Raw genomic sequence first — 9,261 nt, 5'->3', positions numbered from 1 at the left:
GGGTGGATTTACTCTCAGTCACATACAGGATATTTTCAGCTACTTTCTGGCACACCGTGGAAAAGCAACGGAAAGTGAAAAACCAAAGGAATAAAAAATCCTGGTAGACCATGTAACACACAAAGTGATCGTTTAATTTCTACTCAGGGCTTTCATGAGGAAGTGAAAGTCTAATCATGTATTTTCAAAGCATCTTAGCAAAACTGGGAATGCGTCCTAGCAAAACTGGGAATACTCCTGCAACAGATAGCGTGGGTTCAGCTGAGCCCAGCCTAAAAGTAACCCAGCAGCCGTGCAGTGTTGGGAAAGGTCTTGCGCATCCCCATGCACTTCTCCTGGTCAATGAACAGCGAGTTGGCTTTGGTGGCCAGGTCATGCTCCAAGATCGACTTGGCATGCACCAGCATTTGCAGTATGTTCTCGGCGTCTCTCAGCCGCTGCTGAAGGCTCTGGATCGTCTCATTGATTTCATGGACCTCATTGACGAGGCTGGAAAACAGCAAGAAATGCCCATTAACAGTCCCGTCACGGGGGTGGTTTCTAGCACGGCGTTGGTGATGGGCCCCTTGGGGACAGGATTTCCCCCTTCAGTGTGCTCGGAGTAACTCAACCCCTCATTTCTGGCAGATGCACGGGAAAGGCGAGGGCAGAGCTCCTCCAGACCTCCGTGGGCAGGCATGGTTAAGTTTGCTCTAAGGCTTCGGCGATGTGCAGCCTCATCTCCTGGAGCAGCTTGTGCCACCGAGAAGAGGGATGAGCAGCTGTGGTTTCCTGTTCCTGTTTGGTTTTGCGGGTTTGTTGGTTCACCCACCCGGATCTCCCTGTGCAGCGTTCCTCCCCACACCCACGGATGCACACACAGCAAAATGGGGGAGCTGGGAGAGGCTAAAAGTGAATGTGAAACAAGTGGAGGATGGAAAAACCCAATGGCATGCAAGGGCTGGGTTTATATGGCTTCTAAAAAGCTTCACGTGGAGTCATTCCCAGAGGGCTCCTAGGAGGAGGGGTGAGGTTTGGGGTGCCTCACCCCTCACATGGGGTGCTGTTGGGCACTCAGGGCAGCCTGCTCCTCCACGGCCCCTTGGGGTGCAGTCCCAAAGGGCTCACTATGTCCTTGAAAGGATTTCCAGTGTCCTCAGGGGAGGTGAGGACAGCCCTTACTGCTTCTCCACATGGTGCATCCTTTCTTGCAGTGACCCAAAAGGAAGCAGCTAAGTGCTCTCAACACAAGCCTGTCAGAGATTAAAGGGCTTATACTGCAAAACTAAGCCATCCAACAGCTGGGAAGCAGGCAGGAGAGTAGGTGAGGTTTACCCAAGTGGGAAAAATCCATCCCTTCACGGGGTGGTATCAGGCTGTACCCGGCCATGGCGTACAGCCTCCTTCGTGGGTGCAGAGCTCTTCTACCACCCCGAGGCCGGGATACCTAATCATTGCTCTTGATTAAACCAGTGCACTTATGGAATGACTCTTTGGGGAAAAAAAAAAAAAAAAAAAAAGATTAATTTTGTCATCCAGTGATGCTCCTGAGCGCTACGACCAGTCACTCCTCAAGGACCCTCCCAGCCCTGGGTCCTGCCTTACCGGAGCTGGGCAGTGTCCCGGCACAGCTCCACATTGGGTCTCCGCGTGCGCTCATCCAGCCGGGTCTGAGCCACTTTTAACACTAGCCCATTGTCCCTAATGGCTTTTCGGATGGCTTCTATGTTCATCTCGATCTGGAAGATTTCCTGCAGTGTCTGGCATGAAAAAAACGCATTCATAAATTAAATGATATATTCTCAAGTGACCACATCATTTCCCTTTTCTCCTGTCCATCTGCAGAAAAAAACAAGTTGAATAAGCAGACCCTGGGCTCAGACCCCTGTCGCTCTGACACATGCCAAGGCACAGATCCAGCAGATTTCTTTTCAAGGAAAAGCCTCTCTTTGCTGTTGCTGTCACATCGGAGGAGATTTTGGAGCAGTGATGGATCTATTGAATTACCAGCTACCCAAAATTACTGCTTGCAGGAATTGATCATCCATCAATAGCAACTCATAGAGGGAAAGTTTCTAATGGATCCTCAATTAAAGACGTGACATCAGCCTGCAGAGCTGCAAGCCCAGTCTCTGCTCAGTTAATCGATACCGTGTCAAGCTCTTTTCAGGAAGCTTTCCATGAGACCCAGCAGTCCGAGCCAGGTGCCCATCACTGATCTCCACTTCCCCTGCTTGGCAGAGCCATGCGGGAAACACACGGCTGACCATGCAGCAAACCTGGAGCACTGAGCCTGAAAGCATGTCCTTGGAGGAGAAGGGAGCCTGCAAACCCCCCGGCAGGCACCCCAGTAGAGGCCCAGCAAAGACTTTCTGCAGGGCAGCCAGCACTTCTGAAGTAACTACCAGGAGATGCAAACAGCATTTCCACCTTCTGCTTGAAATCCCTTTGCTGCTGGGCACTAGGGAAATAAAGGATCCCTTGAGAGGAAGTTACAGTGCCAACTTGTCCTGCTCCAAGGAGAATGTCCCCAGTACTTGGAATTTCAAACAGATAATGATACTATAACCAGCTCCTTGTGGCAACCGTTCCTCTTCTTGGGCCAGGTCTGTGTGTCACTGGGAAGTGACGGTGTCACACCGAAAGGGAGGGGTTCAGGCTACCTTGGCCAGGTGGGTCTGAATCTTGCTCTTGGCATCAGCTGTCTCAGCGATGCGGTTGGCAAAGGCGACGTTCACCCTGTTGAACTGGCGCCACATCTCGTTGGCCGTCACCACCAGCAGGTTCTCGAGGTTGTCCCGCAGCTTGGCGGAGGCCGCCCGTTCGCTCTGGGAGAGGAGAATGTTGTCGTCCGAGAACTTGGCCCACGACTCTGGCACCGAGATCCTGGGGAGGAGGAAGGAGAGGCCTCCAGTAAGCCCATGCTGCTGAAGCTGGCCATGGCCAGGCATGCCATGGGAGCAGTGTGGATTAAATGCAGATTAAAGCTGCGCTCTTAATTTGACCACATGAAGGTAAAACACCTGGACACCATTTGTTCGATATGCTTATGAAATGATGACATGTTCATGAAGACAACTGTGGTACTTATGAAAGCCCAGACAAAGCAAAGATTCCCCCAGAAAAATGAAGATTTTAGTCAGACCTCATATTTACACGTTCGAGCCATCTAAGTGCCAAGTGATTCCCAGCTTCACGTCGACGCGCAGATTGCAGTCAATTAATTTTGCTCATAACTTATCTCAGTTTCATACTAAACTGAACAAGCATTAGATAATATTCATTTCCCTGTCTGTGCATTCACGATGAAGTTCACGCCTGTGCAGTAGGCCAGAACAAGGTCAACAAAAGACTTAAATACCACATAAGCCCCATTTAAAACATGCTGGTTCTCGGCACATTTTGCCCCCCTCTGAATTTTAGCATCAATCCTTTGCAATTCATTTGCAATATGTCTGAGCTGTGAATAATTATTCAAATATTAGAAAGATTGAATCAATCTATGCCCCTCCATAAACTGCACGCGTCCTTGTGAGCAGCAGATATATTCCCTCAGCCCTTTGCCACTTAGCGCATATCTCTGCGAGTGCTGGTTTAGGTCACCATTCATCTACTGCAGAGCCGAAGCTGAATTCCTGGCACCCAAAAGCAGCTGAACCGTATCCCAGGACCATGCTCTCTATTTCTTTATCTTCTGTGTCATTTCGGCTCCCTGCCAGGCCCTCTCCATGCAGGGGTGAACCCCCCAGACGTCACGTCAACCAAGAGCGCTCATGCAAGCACTGACACATCTTTGAAAATACGCATAAACTTAATGAGCTGTGCAGAGGTGTTGGGCTGAGTTCATTTTCAGGCTGATCTCTGAACCCTGATATAATGTGTAATTAGGTGGGACTCGCTTTCACCCACTGCGTGTTCAGCATCCAGCTGAAAGCAGAGGGTTGTTCTCCCTTTATGGTGAGCAGGGAGAAACGGCCCCTCCAAGATGGGTGTTTCCAGGCAGGATGGATGTGCCATGCAGAGACACATGCCTTTACAGTGGGCTGGGGACAACCCGTTCCCTGCCAGGGCGAGGCACCGCGCATCCCAGGGACAGCTCGGTGCTCTCGTGCTGCCCAGCGTGCACTCACGTGGCGTCAACCCGCTCCACCCCTCGGAAGTAGCTGATGCCATCGGAGGTGTTCCTCAGGTGGTGGCACTTGTCGTCGATGCGGTAGGCTGTCTGCTTGTTGGCCAGGTCCCTCTCCAGCTCATGCTGGGCTGCCCTGTTGGACCTTCAACACACAAACAAGAGCCATGGGTGGGGATGTATGGGTGGAATGGTTTCCTCCCACCTGGGCAGCTACGTGCTCCTGTGGGCGCCACTGCCCGCTTCCCATGGAGCCTGCCCAGGTTTTACGGCTGTAGGGTGTGGGCAGAGGTGGGGGTCTGCCGGGGTTTCACATCGCAGCTGCAAATGCAGCATGAGAGAAGGAGCTCCTCCTTACGCGAGCTGGGCTTTCGCCTTATCCAGGTACTGCTGCATCCTCTCCTGGCAGGATCTGATGACGTCGGCTTCCTGGGCAAAGGCAAAACATGACCCCGTCAGTATCCATGCTCAGTTGTCCTGGTCACACTCATCCCCTCAGGCCTCTCCAACCGTGCACACAGCAAGGACAAAGCAAACTGGCAGGGAGTGGAGAAAGTGCCCCCCAACCCCAGAGCGCTCACTTGTGCAGCTGAGCCTGGGCGCAGCGACCAGGAGGGGATGGGAGGGTGCTGTGGCCACAGCCATGGCCTCCCACTTCACTTTCAGGGTGGGTTGCCAAGTGTTTTCTCATCTTGACATCAATGTCAAGTGATGATTAGTTCCACTATAGGAGACAGGGACAGATCCTGACCTGATATGAACAGGCATAGAGGTTCTCTGGACCAGCAGCGCTACACATCCCCATCCCCAATCAGCATCTGCCCTTTTTGCTCCCCAAATGTTTTCTTCCCCAGGAGAAATCCCATCCATCTGGGACAAGAGGAGACGGACTTGAGTTTGGTGTAACTTTCTAAGCCATTTCTAAGAAACATCCAGCTCCACCGGAGGAAGGCATGTGCTGCTCTCAGCTCACTTGACTTCAGCACAAATCTATCGCGTTTGTGAAGCCCCAGCTACTGGAGGCAGGTGATTAGTGCTCCAAAACCATAATTTTTAAGCCCTCCTGTCTGCAGGAGCCAGCTGAAAAGCATGGCCTAAATATGTCCGAAACACTTAAAATCCAAAATGCCATTATGGAGATAACCAGCTCCAATTATTTTCTTAAAATCTCATGACCCTTAAACTAATCTTTTAATTTTTTTAGGGCCTGACTCATAAGAAAAAATCTTCTAACAGAGCAGTGGCTTCACAGTCCCAGGGGCTGCAGTTTCCTTCCCAGTTTCGCGATGCCTTTGCAGTGATTGTATTTTGTTGTACCCTGCGATAGGATCCCATCTTCTGTGCCAGCTCTCATCGTGTTTGCTTTTTATTCATAATTTAAAGCAGCCTATATAAAGGCAGGCAGGAGTGCGCGGTTTTAGGACTGCTATAAAATGCATTGCCTAAGCACACACAGTCTTACTGCGGCCACGCTGCTCTGAGCAAAGCAAAGCTGGGGGTAGATGTAATATCTTTTATTAGACCAAGTAACATAGTTGGGAAAACCAGACAAGCTGTCGGGCAGACACTGCCTTCTCCATATCTGTGTGTGTGCATGTGTGCGTAATATATATGTATGTGACACAGATATATAGAGATATATCACATGTATGTGACAGATACTTATAGATCCTGTGCCGGCAGGGCTCTGAAAGGCAGGAGAGTCCCACAAGCTCCTTGAAGAGGGACAGAGGACCCTGATAGGCTACACAAACACACAGCTGGTTTTCAGCTATTCCTGCCTCTGGCAGGGCAAGTCTTACCCACACCGTGTGGGCACGCTGCTGCGTGGGGGAACGTCGTCCCCTGGCCCTGCAGGTTTTGGGGGTTTGAAGAGTTTAGCACCTCACAGGCACTAAGGAGCCAGAGAGGGAACAGGGCTGCAAAACCTGTTCAGAGTAGTTTAGGTAAAAATAACACATGATCTGTGTTGACAAACTTACCACAAAGAGCTGTTTCTCCACATCATCATGGACCAGGTCAATGCCCATCCTCTTCTCCCGGTGAAGCAAGCACTCCTGAGTGACCTGTTGGGGACATGCCATCACTGCTGGTTGCAAATCCCTACAGGGATGGTCCCCATGTCAAGTAATGTAAGAAATGAAATTGTAGGTGGGCACAGAGACGACAGCACGGGAAAAAAAGTGCCCAGGGCAGCTGGTTTAGCTGACAACGAGCAGCCGAGCTGCAACATCAGCATTAAATCAACGTGGGGGAGCACACGTGTCCCTGGCGCAGCCACAGCTGAAGGCAGGGACCTGTGTCAGGCTTGAGGCTGACCTCGCCAGAGCCTCGTAGGAGGACATGGGCTTTTGTCTCCCAAACCAGGATTTTGGATGTACCACTTATAAAAATATTTGGTTAAGCAAATACTGTTCTGATGGGCTCAGTACGTACTGATAGGGGAGGCAGCAGATGGCAAGGCATTTGTTTATTACTAACTTAACTAATGGTCTCTTAATAAAAACTTTCTAGACGTTACGGAGCTGCAATGAAACTTAATTGGGCGTCTGAATGGCTGCAGATGTTTCAGCAGTAGGCTACAGCTTGCAGCCCACCGGACAGGGTGCTTACCTGGCGAGGGGCCTCTGTCTCAGCCAAGGCTCTCTCCAGTCTTTTCTTCAAGTCTGTGAGTGCGTTCGTTTCCCCGATCATCTCATCCAGCTCATGGCAGAGCTCTGACTTCCAAAATTCTATCTCTTGGACACGATCTCCCAGGTTTTTGGTGCTTTCTACTTGGGTCTTCTTTGTCTGCTGATATTTATCGTGAATCAGACGGGAGGTATCGACTCTCAGACACTCGGCATTGCGCCGGGTAGTCTCCGACTCTTTGTAGTTGGTCAGATTGGACATGTACCAGTCGTCAGAGGTGTACCGGCTGAAGAGGGTTGTTCTGTTGGAAACAAAAGGAAGCATCTTGCTTGGGGGTAACCCCTGGGAGCTTTTGGAAAAGGGAGCCAAAGTTGGGTTGATGGCAGCTGCTTTGTAGTAGGCTCTGGGCATCCGGGGGAGGCTGAAGCTCTGAGGCAAGGGGTAGTAAGGAAAACGGTTCTTATAGCTTGAAGCCATGGTGCTGATGGCAGGCAGAAACTTGGTAGGTGTTGATCTTGGATGGGCATATGTTGCAGTTAAGGGAGATCCAACCAGCTCCATTCTTGAACGCCGCTATTCAGGTATGTGTCCTGCACAAAGGAGACAGAAGAAGACAACCTCACTCAGTAAGCTCCTGCACTTGCGCTACTTCTTACAGCGACACACGCAACTTAAAATACGAAGAGCGATGCACACAGCACCCACACATCGCCTGGACAGGCCTAAAACTCTTGAAAGCAAATCCCTTCTGACAGCATCCCAAGCATTTTTATATATAAGGATTTTACTTTGTTGTCAGTATCTCTCATCAGGTCTTGGAATGTAGAGAGAAACAAATCATGGCTACTAAGGAGAATGACAGATACTGTGCCTTCATTTTGTCTGTCCGTCCAATGAAACTGTAGTTGCTGATTCTCTGATGTTCATTTGTTTCTTTTGGCCAGCGTTTTTGCTGATCTTATAGTATTCCTGCTGTAATTTCCTCTTTAAAAGTTCCATTACCAGCCGTGATAGCTTTGGATGCACAGCTGCTACCAACCCAGCGCGGTTTGTGGGTGAGGGAATCCATCCTCATCATCTCTATTTTCACTTGCAGTAAAAGCTTGAGTGAGGTGTCCGCAGGTGAGCTGAGCTTTGCTTAAATTTGGACTATATCCAAATTTCACCCCCCACCTGCACCCACCCCACCCCACCCCCCCCCATTTCAACCTAAAAAGAACAGCCATCTCTGGACTTGCAAAGGAAGAAAAACATCTCTGGCTCACCTGCTGTAAAACAAATGCACTTGGAAAGGAGATATCCCACAAAGTCTTTTCAGAGCAGCTCGTAAACACCAGCCTTGCAGTAACCCTAAGGGGAAGAGTCACACAGGAAGATTTTGCTACCAATAACTGTGTAAGGCATGTGGGTGCCATTGCTCTTTTCAGATTAAGGTTATCAGTCAATTTTATCAGAAATATAATGCAGAGGGGCCACCGAATGTACCTGACACACCTCATCTAAGGACAAACACTCAGGAGGGTATGCTGTGCTCGGTGTGAAGTTTCTGTATGGTTACAGGTGTCACCCACGGGCAGAATAAGTCCCTATAGCTGTTGTAGCCAGGTGCTGTGTTGCAGGGATGTGTCCTTCCCCTAACACCATCCCATCCCCACTGCTCCCAGCCTGGCTCGGAGCCGCAGTGAAAGATTGGGACGCTGGTGTGCTACAACAAGATCCCTGGGTGGGAGGGGAGTTTGACCTGAAGCATGTGCTAAATCCTATTTGTCACAGCATGAAATCAACTTTATTCCTTTAAAAATGGGATGTTTGCATGAAATAAACTCACTTTTATTCTAGAACAAAGCATCGACAGAAGCGATCACGTGGCTAGAGGTTTAATTGCTCCTCCTGGGCTACCCTAATCACTTTGCATGTGTAGGCGAGCTGAGAGAGACTGCCTTATTTTTAAAATCATTAAACCCTTGGGAAAGAGAGTTTCTTTCATTTTAGTCACCTCTGCAACAAAGAATGCCTCTCTCTACACAAGGGCAGGACGAAGGAGTCACAGTTTCCTACGGGAAGGCTTAAAAGGCGATGGATGGGAGGCACACGGAGACAGGCAGGCTCTGCCTGGGAGCTGCTGTTGCTGTACACCGAGGGTAACCCTCCTTCATGCCGGACGCTCGCAGCCCATTGACTCATTAAACTGCACGTTTTCCAACATCTAGCTATGGGGACAGGTGACCTAAGAGACTTCTTGCGTCACCTGTGCCTGTAGCAGTTTGGTGCATTCAGATGAACAATGTCTCAGAATGCAGCTATTAAATTAGAGAACGGCGAATACAGGAGAATAACAGGACCTTCAGTTCGGGCAAATCGGAGAAAAATAGGGATGAGTCAGAGGGCAAAAGTGTACAGCCCGCAGCTGGGAAATCACTGAACTTTGAGGACAGTATTTGCAAGCCTTGAGCAATTTTGGCCATGCTGGCATGGGCTGCCCCAGTACCTGACTTGAGAGCAGCATAGCTGTGGGCACCGAG

The 9,261-nt window shown here is 50.0% G+C and overlaps 1 pseudogene; it reads right to left on the bottom strand.

Moving 5' to 3' along the window:
* Positions 1-257: 257 nt before the first annotated feature.
* LOC147414399 (tektin-3-like) lies at positions 258-7,300 on the bottom strand (annotated as a pseudogene).
* Between the last annotated feature and the right edge of the window lie 1,961 nt (positions 7,301-9,261).

The sequence above is a fragment of the Leptosomus discolor genome, chromosome 15 (assembly GCF_034619465.1).
Source record: "Leptosomus discolor isolate bLepDis1 chromosome 15, bLepDis1.hap2, whole genome shotgun sequence".
NCBI classification, from domain to species: domain Eukaryota; kingdom Metazoa; phylum Chordata; class Aves; order Leptosomiformes; family Leptosomidae; genus Leptosomus; species Leptosomus discolor.
Note: the sequence above shows the minus strand (reverse complement) of the source record. Positions and strands in the feature narration are given on the sequence as shown.